This window comes from Talpa europaea, assembly GCF_964194135.1.
Source record: "Talpa europaea genome assembly, chromosome: 2".
Classification (NCBI taxonomy): Eukaryota; Metazoa; Chordata; class Mammalia; order Eulipotyphla; family Talpidae; genus Talpa; species Talpa europaea.
The window spans coordinates 121,253,767-121,267,029 of record NC_140068.1 but is presented as its reverse complement, the minus strand read 5'-3'; the positions used below and the strand labels follow the sequence as shown (position 1 = coordinate 121,267,029).

General features: G+C 46.2%; 1 pseudogene across 1 annotated transcript; it reads left to right on the top strand.

The window, feature by feature from the left end:
* Positions 1-288: 288 nt before the first annotated feature.
* On the top strand, positions 289-816 carry LOC311167579 (mitochondrial carrier homolog 2-like; annotated as a pseudogene). Its single transcript has one exon. The product of its transcript is annotated as a mitochondrial carrier homolog 2-like (transcript).
* Positions 817-13,263: the final 12,447 nt, after the last annotated feature.

Here is a 13,263-nt window from a genome sequence, read left to right as displayed (position 1 = left end):
ATGAGCCTCTGCCTCCAACAATAGGCCGAAATATTTTTGGGCGGCAAGTATGTCAGCTTCCTGGGCTCTTTTGTTATGCTCAGCACATTGCGAGCATCGATGGGAAGCATGGGTTGTTCACAGGCTTAACACCAAGACTGTGTTCAGGAGTCCTTGGAACTGTGGTCCATGGTAAAGTTTTACAGCATTACCAGGAGTGTGATAAGAATGAGGAGTTAGGACCTGGAAATGCACAGAAAGAAGTTTCATTTTGCTTTGACGGAGTTATCAAGGAGACAACTTCGAGAGATGATGGCCCGTTCTGCTGCTGCCCTCATCACACACCCTTCCATGTGATCACTCTGAGATCTATGGTACAATTTATTGGCAGAGAATCCAAGTACTGTGGACTTTGTGACTCCATTGCAACCATCTATCGGGAAGAGGGCATCCTAGGATTTTTTGCAGGTCTTATTTCTCGCCTTCTAGGTGACATCATTTCTTTGTGACTCTGTAACTCACTGGCTTACCCCGTCAATACCTATGCACTGGACAGTGGGGTTTCCACCCTGAATGAAATGAAAAGTTATTCCCAAGCTGTCACAGGATTTTTTGCCAGTATGTTGACCTATCCCTTTGTGCTTGTCTCTAATCTTATGGCTCTCAACAACTGTGGGCTTGCTGTTCAGTGCCCTCCTTACTCCCCAATATATAATTCTTGGATAGGTTGCTGGTGTATGCTACAAAAAGAGGGAAATATGAGCCGAGGAAATAGCTTGTTTTTCCGGAAAGTCCCCTTTGGGAAGACATTGTTGTGACCTGAGAATGTTAATTTGAAGATGTGGGACAGGGACAGTGATGTTACTATAGTCCCAGATGCACAGAATTATGGGAGAGAATGTTGATTTATATACAGTGTGGCGTGCTTTTTTAATAATCATTTAATCTTGGGAAAATGGAGGTGTTTGGTGTCTGCCTTTTGTGTTCTTTATCCCAATGTAGCATAATTTACCACTGGTACTTTCCCTTGGGTCATTCTGAAATGGACATTTTTGCTCCAGACTCTATTTAACTTAAGCGAAAAAAAAAAGTTACGTTTTCCTAAAGGGACAGGCAAATTGTCATATGATTTGAGTCTCATTTTAAAGCTTTGTAAAATGAAGAATACAATCCCAAGAAGAGAAATAATTCTGTAAAATTTAAGAAAATGAATAAAGCAAACTGTGTCGCAGGAAAAAAAAAACAAAAAAACAAAAAAACAAAAGTGAACAGAAAGCACAGTGTCTCCACATACTCTGCCCACCAACATGGCAGCCCTCCCTACTCTCAACATCCTGCCCTGGAGTGGAACACTGTCATACAGCCAACCAATGTTACTGTATTTCCAGTTCTAAAATTTTCATTTATAACTTTTTTATATCTTCTATTCTCTCATTAAAATCGTTTGCAGTTACTGGCTTGAGCATTTTCATAAGGGCTGCTTTAAAGTTTTCAGATGATTCCAAATTCCACGTGTAGGGTAAATGAAGTAATCAGGCCATTTTATATCCTCTGGCCTCTGTGGATGCCCAGGGCTGATGGGTGAGGAAGGGGCACGCAAGCCTTTGATTATGGACACCTGGGCCCAGGAGCACAGGACTTGCATGTGTGACCGCAGGCACCTGTGCTGCCGGGGCTGTAAGGGCAGCGACACTACAAGCACCACATGGACTGGGGGACCACTTTGAGGTGAGACCACGAGATTACAGGAGACTGAGAATGCCAGAGAACACCAGAGAGAGATCAGAGAAAGAGAGCAAAGATTTGCAAGGAGCTGGAAAGCTTGTCAGCCTCTAGGCAACCCGGGACACCCTGCCTGGCCCATGCCTGCCTCCTTGCATGCCAGCTTCCCTGCCTGGTGTGCCTGTGTACCTGTAAAATCCACTAGGACTTCTGGACTCTTGTGACTCGTCTGCCTGAATCCACAGTGAACCGGCCCTGTACATGTTTGCACTAGACCATCATGCCCTCCTGAGCTGATGCCTGTTGATTGTCTCTCCCATGAGAACTGAAATTATCCTGCCAATTCACATATCCAGTAATTTGGGATGACTATTTAGATTACTTGGCTATTTTGATTAGACTCTGTACCTTGTTTACATTTTATTGAGAATATTGACTTTTTTTTTTTTTAAGTCAGCCATCGGTGTGGTTAAGTCATAAACACAAGTTCAGACCAGTATTCTGTGGATTATGCTGTCAAAGTCTTTGCAGCACTAGTTGAAGCTATCCCCCATTATTTGCCACTGCTAGTGTCCTGTCTGGTGCTTAGGTGGTGATTTCTTTTAGTCAGCTCGTGATGCTATAACAAAATTCCATAGACTGGGTGCTTAAACAACAAGTATTTATTTATGACTATTTTGGAGGCCAGGACATCCAAGATCAATTCACATTGGTGAGAGGCATTTTAGCTAGCTACCCTCTCACTATATCCTCACCTGTCAGAGGGCGATCATCTGTGAAAAGTTTCTTCTCATAAGGGCACTAATCCAATTTTTTAAAGACTTAATTATATATGCATACAAAAACTAGGGTATAGGCCAGAGGTGTGAGGGGTAAGAGGATTCACCAGAAACAGAGTGGGAAGCAGAACAGGCAGATTGACTGAAATACACTGCTGAGGAGAGCAGCAGGTTATACAGGAGAGGTCTGCTGCACCATATGTGGGTCAGCTCCCTGGCAGGGTTCCAATTCAGGCCACAGCAGTGATAGTGCTGAGACATAACCCCTAGGGCACCAGAGAAGCCCCCATATGTGTACTTTCATCTCATCATATCAGATATTATTAAAATTTGGCTCTCAGAATGATAAAATAAGGAAGGCAATTTTTATTGCTTCAACCAGGACATTTTGAACTGAAGTCCTCGGGTATTTTTATTCCATAAATAAGTGGTGGTGAAGAATAACTACTACAACAGTACTAACAACAGTAGCAAAACAGTGCCAAGGAGGGGACAGGTCACTAATAATGGGTTGTCATCTGTGTGCACAATTGTATAAGCACTGAGGCTTGGGTCCAACAGCAAGAAGAAGTTTATTTAATTAATCATCACCATGAGTGAAACTGAGCTCAAACTCGATTGGTCCGTTGCCTGATTAGTCCATTTATGACATTGGTGCCAAATTTAAAAGGGAAAAGCCTGGAACCTGCACAGAGGTCAGGGCAGGCTTTTGGGCTGGAGTGGGCACGGTGGGGATGGAGGCGCACCATACCCAGGGACCTTGGATGGGCCAGTTTAACTGCAGCAGGAAGGAATGGGGGTTGGGGGGGTGTAGGGAGGAGGAAATGGCTGCAAAGTGGGCTCTGCTGGGAGCCTGCTATGTTGACCTGGCACTCTGTGGGTCCCTCTGCCTGCAGCTCCAAGGATCAGCAGCACCAGAACTTCCCTAGAGGGGCCTAATGCTCCTCCAAGTCCCCCTGGGCCAGAGGCCATAGGGCTCAGGGCTGCCTCTGGTACCAGAGACCCAGGGCTGTGCCCTCTGGGACAGCAGGACATGGGAACCATGGCCACTGCTGCCTCTGCTGTGAGTGGCTGGGCCCCTGGCCCACAGGCAGCACACGTGGGCAGTGGGCAGGGAAACTCCCTTCTCTGCTGCTGCTTTCAGAGCTGCCTGTGCTGGCTGACCACAAGCTACACAAAAGGGTGGTCCCCAGGAAAGGGGAGGTTCCAGTTTCCCTGCCCAACCCAAGGAAGAGTGAAGCTGAGCAGGGAGGAAGAGAAACTGGAGAGAGACTGGGAGAAAGAAGGAAGATGGAGAGCCAGAAGGAGGCCTGGAGGAGGCACATGGAGCAGAGACATGCGAAGAAGCTGCACTTGCCTTGCTTCTTGGTCTTGTTCTGGTTAAAACACTAGATGTGGGTGAGAGGACCATGGGGAGGTTAACAATGGCAGCTTTTATCTTGATTTTGATTTTGCAGCTTCTGTCCCAGACATGCAGGGCTTCTTCTGCCCTTTCCTATGGGTCCCCCCCAGAAGGTACCTTAGACTTGTGGCAAGTTTCAGGCTTCACTGCACTGGCCTTGTTTTGGCCCAACGTGCTTGACTGGGCATTTACCCATGAAGGGGTGGGTAACTTTGGGTGCTTGATTTGGAAACTGTATTATCTATTCTTTCCCTCCTCTTCTTTTTATTGCTCACTAATGATATCAAAGTTCCTTTCTATTAGAGGTCTTTTGCACTAGAGTATGTGTTGTGTTGATGCGGTGGATGGCAGAAACTATTTAGAGCAGGCAGGTTTGGGGGTTCTAGGCTGTCCCTCACCTTGTTGTGTAACAGGTGTACATGCGGGGACACTGGCTCTAGCACAGGCAACACACCTGCTTCTTAGGCTGTGGGGGGAGCCTGTTTTGTCCTGTGGCTTGTGCCGTGTGGACCCGTTTCACTACTACTCAGTCGTTACTATAATCTGCATTCTTACTAGCCTCACCTCAGTGTTCGACAGCCAAGATAAAAGAAATTGTGGGCAGTAGGATGAGTTGTCCCAGTCCTATTTGAACAGGTGGACTAAATCACGGACTGGCCAGTCCTGACCAAGCAATTGGGCCCGCTACACTGACGTGAAGCACCCTGGGAGATAAAAATTACATCCTGGCACCTTCATGGTGTGGTCCTTCTAGGCTTCTCATTGCTCTGCACATGGACTCTCAGTAATTTTTTTTCTCCTGCACCACACAGTCTAAGGACACAACTAATGATTATCTCCTCATTTCCTGGAGGGAGGAAACTGAGCAACCACACAAAGCAGGAACATCATCATGTGCACAGGCACAGGCAGAGCCCAACCCAGAAGTAGCTCCCTCCTCTCTACCTCTGGAACTTACCTTTTTTTTTTTTGAAAGGTTTATTTATTCATGCATACAGAAACCAGGGTACAGGCCAGATGCGCGAGAGGGTAAGAGGATTCACCAGAGACAGAGCAGGGAACAGAACAGGCAGACTGACGAAATACACTGCTGAGGGGAGCAGCGGGTGAGACAGGAGAGGTCTGCTGCACCATGTGGGAATCTTGCCCGCCACTGGGATCGAACTTATGCCGGCCGGGATCAAACTCGTGCTGCAAAGGGGGTCCTCCACCATAGCCCATTGGGCCCTCTTCCTACCTTGTTTCCTGCTCTTACCCCCACCCCATAGCTTCAGTTCTGCAGTCATATTTCTAGTTTGTTTGTTGATCAAATTCGTGCTGCAAAGGGAGCCCAAACTTACCCTTTAAATAGCTCCTCCTAACTCCCTTAGGAGAACTGGGTCATATTCTGCTTTCCCAAACTGGCTCCCTCATACATGAGTCTAATAAATCCTTACCCGGTTCAACTACCATTAGCACTCTCTGGTGAATTCTTTCCCTAGAGTGCAAAGAACCCACTCTTTTGGGTTGTGGTCCTCTAACAAGTGCAAATGGCAAAATAATGAAGAAACAAATGATGTCTGAATAATATTTTGAAAATAGTTTTGACCCATGGATTCCCCGCAAAGTTCCTGGGGACTTCAAGGGTTCCACAGACCACACTTTGAGAAATGCTTTTCTGGTCAACTAGGAGAGTTTTCCAAGTGTTCTTCTATGTCTTTGCCTCCTCTTCATTTCCTAAAATCCCTCTCTTTGGGTTGGATTCCCTGACTTCCAAAGCTTGTTTTAGATCTTTGCCCTGAACTCTTCTACAACTCACCCCTCAGAAACGGGATGCCAGAGAGTGTCCACTGCCTGAGACAGGAGATGGAGGGACGGTGCTTCCCTTTGGGACTGGGAAGTTTGTGCCTGTTTGGGTTTTGTTTTATACCAGCTTAATATGGCATCTCAGCTCAGAGAGAGATCTGACATATTCTTTAAGAGGAATACTACTGGCCCTTTTATTTTTCATGTGTCTAATGCATTTGACTTGATGGCCACAGAGCATGAAGAGCTGTGCTGTCCCACAAGATACTCTGAGACAAGGGATAATTCTATGTGTGCACGGAACACTGTGATGCCTCTAGCTCATTGGTTATTGAGCACTTGAAATGTGAGTTTTTTAGCTGAGAAGTTGAATTTTTTTATTTTTTAAAAGATTTGTTTTTATTTATACAAGAGCTGGGGTACAGGCCAGATGCGTGGGAGGGTGAGAAGATTCACCAAACAGAGCAGGGAGCAGAACAGGCAGATGCCCGAAAACACTGCTGCGGGGAGCAGAGGTTGAGATAGGAGAGGTCTGCTGCACCATGTGGGTAGCTCCCTAGACGGCCGGGAATCGAACCCACACTCTAGAGACTGCAGACAGCTTCACAGCACTGCACTCAACCTGCTGCATCACTGGGAAGGCCCTGAATTATTTATTTTATTTTATTTTATTTAAACCAAAAATTCCCTATATATGACTACTAGGTACCGTATTGGAAATGCATACCTATGATGTCCTTAGTTTTCAGCATCTGTCTCCTCGAAATACTGTGTGACTCAAAGGAAAATGTGTATTGAAATTATCTTCATATGGCTGTCATGGGTTAGTCTGTGTGGGTCTGAGACACATTGTTAAAATATAACATGCCCAAGGAAATTTAATTAACACTTATTTCAACAACTGGATTGTAGAGATATTGTCCCTGCACCTCCTGCCTCTGACCTTGTGGGAAACCAGCCCCTCAGCCTGCATGACAGTGAGGAGGCGAAGGCAAAGTCCTGAGGTCAGTGGCTGATGGAGGAGATAATTTACTTTTTTTTTTTGCTTAAGAACTTTCCTTTTTGCCCTCATTGTGTTATTCAGTTGAGGCAACACTGGTTTACACACTGTATGTGTTAGAGGCACAGGGTCACACCTCTTCAGATGTTTGTTACCACTTAACACCCAACATAAGGACCCCACAGTCCTCCACCATAGCCTATTGGGCCCTCTTCCTACCTTGTTTCCTGCTCTTACCCCCACCCCATAGCTTCAATTCTGCAGTCATATTTCTAGTTTGTTTTGGTTTAGTTTCATCAATCCCTGCTTTGTTTCTTTATATTCCACATATGAATGAAATCTAATATTTAACTTCCCCCTTCAAATTTATTTCACTTCGTATAATCCCATCTGTATCTATCCATGTTGCTGCAAATTCAGTATTTCATCTTTTTCACAGCTGAGTAGTATTCCATTGTGTGTATAGCTTGTGTTCTTTATCCCCTCATGTGTCGTTGGGCACTTAAGTTGTCTCCATTGCTTGGTTATGGTAGACAGCACTGCAGTGACCATAAGAGGCACATATTCCTCAGAATTAGTGTTTTACTTCCTTTGGATAAATACCAAGGAATGGACAGGTACCATGGGACAGGTCTATTTTGAATATTTTAAGGAATCTTCATTTGTTCTCCACAGGGCAGGGCTGTACCCATGTGATATCCATAGAAAAGGGAGGTTCCAGGAGTCCTGCCCACCCCCAATCCCCCCCACCCCGCCCCAGGAAAGATGGAGCTGAGCAGGGATGAGAAGCTAACGAATAGGAGGAAGATATGGAGTAAGATGGGGAAAGAAGACTGGAGGAGGCGCATGGAGCAGAGAGACATGTGAAGAAGAATTCAGGCTTGCTCCTCAGGCTTGGACTTGTGTCAGGGAATTGGGGACATGGAGACCCTTGAAAGAGACAAAGACGTGGGTGAGGGATCCATGGGGAGGCTGACAATGGCAGCTGTTATCTTGATGCGAATTTTGATTTTGCTCTTGTCCTTCCAGACTTGCCTGGCCCCTCCTGTCCCTGTCCCATGGGTCTCTACCAGTAGGTGCCTTAGCCTTGTGGCAGGCTTTTGGGCCTCAGTGGGCCTGCTTTGGGCCAAGCCTGCTTTGCTGGGCCTTACCCATGAGGGGACGGGTAACTTTAATTAATTCATGTGGGAACTATTTTAACTATGTTCTTTCTCTTCTCTTTCGCTATTGCACACTTATTCTCTATTGCACACAAATTAAAATTCTTTTCTATTGAAGGTCTCATGCATTAGAGTACGTTTTATCTTTAAGCAGCTGATGACAGAAACCATGTAGAGTGTACAGGTTTGGGAGTCCAGGGAACCTCTCCTGCCTGCTAACAGGACCAGTCTCCATTCCCACCTACCGTGTACCAGAGTTCCTTTTCCTCCACACCCTTCAATGGGTCATTCTCACAGGTGTAAGATGGTAACTCACTGTGGTTTTAATTGGCATTTTCCTGACAGCACATGACAATAAACTTTTATCCATGTACCTTTTGGCCACATGCGTGTCTTCTATAGAAAAGTACCTATTTAGCTCCTCTGCCCCCTGTTTTGATTTGCTTGTTTTATTGTTGTGGAGTTTTTTGTAGATAGTAACTCCTTGCTGGATATATGATGTGCAAATATTTTCTCCAAATTGATATTGTCTTTTCATTTTAATGATTTTTCCTTCACAATGTAGAAGCTTTTTAGTTTGATGTTATCCATTGGTTTCTTTTTGCTTTTGTTTCCTTGGAGCACAGAAGACATTATGGGCAGTGAAAATACTCTGCATGATAATCTAATGATGGACATAGGTCATTGTACATTTGTCCAACACCCACAGAACAGACAACACCAGAGTGAACCTAAAGGAAACCATGACTTTGGCGTCTATGACGTGTGGGTCCATCACTGGTAACACACATACTGGTCTGGTCTTATATGATTTGGATGTGACATATGAAGAGTGTTATAAGTTGAGCAGTGTAGTGTAATTGACTTTTGAAAGCATATTTCATGCACATATCAGAACATTTAAATCACACTCAAGGATACACATAAGTTAAGTATGCGTATTGCCTCCACCCCCAACACCCCAGGCAGCCAGTATCTGCTCAAAACCAGTTAGTGATTTATCATTTCACTTTTCCAATAAAAAGTATATCTATGCTTCTGTATGGACACTAGTGTTTGTTTTCCTGTCAGTAAAGGAGTTCAGGACAGAGTGGGGGAAGCATTTGCATATCATGAATCTGATTAAGGATTGTATCTAGAATTTACAAAATAACACTTAAAACTCAATGAGCAAAAAGAACAAACCAAGTTTAAAAAGGACAAAACAGTGTTGTAAATGAGTGGTGCCTCGTTTGAAAAATGGACAAAAGACTTTAACAGACACGTCACCAAGAAGAGACACAGACGACAAGGAAGAACATGAACAGATGCTCAGCATCACAGGGCACTAGGGAAAGACAAAAAGAACAACAGTGACGCCATCACACCTGGTAGGGGCTGAAAAATGCAAACCCTGCACAGGTGCTGCCCAGGATGTGGACAATGGGAGCCTCATCGTTGCCAGCAAGAGTGCAAAATGGCACGGTCACTGTGGAAGATCTTTGACAGTTTCTTTGAAAACCAGAAAACCTGACATACAGCCCAGTGATCACTGCCCCAGCTGGTTACCAACTAACTTATATTTGCACAGAACCCTGCATGCATGCAAATGTTTATAGCAGAATACCCGTAAGTGTGAGCTGCACATAGTGCTTCCTTCCAAAGACAACAGCATTTAAATAAATGGAACAAAAAGTAGTTTGGCAGGAAGAAATCTAGGAAACACTGCTTTAGCCTGGTGTTGAAGGTTAACACCATCAGTGATCAGTCAGGTGGACATGATGAGCACTGACATGTTGAATGGACAATGACCTGTACCCCTGTGGTCTGCGTCCCCAAACCCACAGTCCCACTGAAAAAAAACAAAAACAAAAAAATACCTAAATTGAGGTACTATGTTCCTGAGCAGTCCTCCTTGATGGAGGCTAAGAATAAAAAATTAGGTTCCTTGGTGGCTCCAGGGGTTAAGACTCCACCTATGAAGCTATACTTAACCTCTGTAGCACAAGTTCGATCCCTGGCCAGGGAGATACCCACATGGCACAGCAGACCTCTCCTGACTCCCCGCTGCTCCCCTCAGCAATGCATTTCAGTCAATCTGTGTGTTCTGCACCCCACACTGTCTCTGGTGAATCATCTCTCCCCCCATACCTCTAGCCTGTGCCCCAATTCTTATATGCATAAATAAATAAATATTTTTAAAAAAAGAGTAGAAAAATTAGGGTGGAGGGGTCACATGACCAGAAACTGTGGGTGGGGGTAGAAGTGATTAACATAGTTACTAAACCAACTATAGAAATGAAAAATGCTTAGGGGCAACTGCTATAGCAAGTATCAGATGCAATAGGACGTGTACAGACCAGAGCTGGGATACGCACATGGAGCCACTGCAGAGAATTACTGGTCCTGACAAATCAGCCTAGTCACACCATAGAAGTAATTCATGTAAAGACAGATGACAATTGCGCAAAGGAATGAGCCCTCCCATCTAGAACACCACCTCTGTGCCCTTTCTGCCCTGGGAAGACACAGCTCTGCTCCCAAGGCTGCCACCTGGGGCCTGCAGGCTTCTCCTAACACACCCGCCCTCTCCAGGGGCAGCTCTTCCTACCTGTTGGGGTCTGCACAAGCATCTTCTTCCTTCCTTTTGTGTGTGGGGGTTGGGGGCAGAGTGTGGGGTGTGGACACGCACACCACTGAAGGAGGACTTTGTTTTTGATGAAACTTTTCTTCTCAGAGGTGACCCAAGAACCTCCATCTATGAACCCATGACCTCCCCAAAACATCACTCCTCACCAAAGTCAATGTTTCAAAAATGACGAAAGTCTGAGAAACTGTCATCCAGGCACACTGGATGGGATTATGGAGCATAAAATGGACATTAGCAAAAACTAATGAAAGTATGGCGTTTAGGAATTATGTCAATGTTGCTTCATTAGTTGTAAAAAAAAAAAACTTTACTCATGTAGGATGTTAACAAAATAGAAATGCTGTGGTATAAACAAGAACTGTGCTACCTTTGCAACTTTTCTGTAAGTCTCACAGTATTCTTTAAATGTTATTTTTTAAAAGATTTATTTATTTATGCATACAATAACTGGGGTACAGACCAGAGGTGTCGGGGTGACAGGATTCACCAGAGACAGAGTGGGGAGCAGAACAGGCAAACTGACTGAAACACACTGCTGAGGGGAGCAGCTGGGAGGTCAGGAGAGGTCTGCTGCGCCATGTTGGTAGCTTCCTGGCTGGGGATCGAACTTGTGCTGCAGTGGCTGCAGATAGCTTCATAGGCTGCATCTTAACCCCTTGCACCACCAGGGAGGCCCTAAATGTAATTTTTTTTTAATGCCCTCCAAATTTTATAGGTTGTAGAAGGAAAAATCTAATTTCCAATTTTCCTAGGCCTTCTGAGGAGAAAAGATGGAAACCTCACACACAGGGCAGGGCTCTGGAGTCTCCTCTCCTCTGAGCCCTGGTTTTCTTGCTGCACACAGAGCATCTCAGCCCCCAAGACGCCGCCCTCCAGGAGACCCAACTCTGAGAATTCTTTAGAATTCTTTGTGTGCATTAGGTCTTTTCCAGACTCCAGATCAGCGCGGCAGCGCCCCCGTGTGGCCACGTGGCTGAGCACAGGAGACCAGAGCTGCCCTTTCTCCTGCTCAGCCAGGCCCTCCCCAGGCTCCCTGGGCTCCCAGCAGCAGAACAGGGCTCTGCACACAAGGGGGCGCCCAAGTCTGTGTCAGTTTATCCTTATTTTTAGTCTCCAGTTGTCTCCGGGACATAACAACTGGTTCCTAGGTTCTAGGCAAATCCCCAAATAGACAGGCTGCCTCAGTCTCTTGGGATGGAAACTTAGATTCCAGGGTCCCTGTAATTTGTTTCTGCTTCTGCTTCCAAGGATGAAAGCCCCTCCTCCTGGGAATCACCTGACATTCTCCATCCTTGGATGAGGGGCGGGGCCTAGGAGAGCCCCCAGGGCACTTACTAGGAAGATGGGGAGGCTCCTGGAAAAGAGAGCAGAGGATGGAAATGGGGATTTTAGGGGACAAAGGTGGAAAGGGGTGTAGGGGAGCCAGAGAGGACCGGGCAGGGAAGGGGCAGCATAGGGGACCCTGTGAGGGGAAGTACTGTGTGAGTGACATGGGGCTCTCACTGCGGGGCTGGAGTGTCTGTCTCCCCTGGGGGGATGCAGCAGTGCTGGCCTGTAACTGCCCAGGGAACTGCGCACATCCGGGGCCTTGCCCGTCCTTGCAGGGCTGGTGTCACCCACACACACGCACATGCTGGTGAGGGAGAGACTGTAACAGGGGGGCCCCAGGGGAATATCCAAGCTCCCTGACCTACCTAAGCAGGGTTGAGCTGAGCAGGGAGAAGAAGCAGCTGGAGAGGAGACTGGAGAAGGAAGGAAGCAGGATGGAGCCAGAAGGAGACCTGGAGGAGGCACACGGAGCAGAGAGACACGTGAAGAACTTGCACTTCCTTCTTGACCTTGGACTGCGTGACACAGATGTGGGGAGAGACCCGTGGGGAGGTTACAATGTTAGATTCTATCTTGATTTTGCTCTTTTCCTTCCAGACTTGTCAGCTCCATCCACCCCTTTACAATGGGTCCCCGCCAGGAGGTGCTTTAGGTGGCAGGCATTCAAGCCCTGTTTGGGCCAACCCTGTTTGGTTGAACATTTACCCACAAGGGGATGGTGACTTTGAATGTTTGATTTGGAAACTTTATTCTTTCCTTTTTCTTTGTTGCACACTAATTGTATTAAAGTTCCTTTCCATTAAAGGTCTTACATGTTTTGTCTTGATGCAGCAGATGGCAGAGTATGGGGGAGATAGATGGTTAAGGGGTGTCCTTAACCCCTCCTTACCCAGGACATCCCCCTCAGTTCCCCAATGCTGGGGTGTCAAGGAGATTCAGGGGGGCCAAGAGGAGGAGAGAAAGGCCTGAGCCACCCTGGAGGAGTAGCCCTGGGGGCTGATTCTGGGGCTCCAGGACCGCAATCCCTGCAGGCGGGTCAGAGTCAGCCCCACTCACAGCTCCAGGCCACTGACAACTCCTCTGTGCTTTGACCCTGCAGACACCACTTGGGATAGTGTGAAGAAAAAGAAATGAACAGCAAAATTAAATGGAATCTTAAAAACATAGAAATAATTTCTTAAAATCTGTTTATTTTGAAAGACACTTCATGGGACATGGAATCCTTGTCTGACAGCTCATTGTTATCATGACCTTAACTGTCACGGAGTTACTCTGGCGCACGTGTTTATTGTGAGAAAACAGCCACTTATCAATTTATTGCCTTAATTTATTAATGGTTTGTACAAAATCACTTCCTACTTTGCACCTAAAACAAAGATCTGGCATCTGGCTATGCATTCCACCCACCCGACAACTCTACCTGGTCCCACGAGGGGGTGTGAGAGGTGACCAGGCTCTCCTTCAGTCCCTTGGGACGC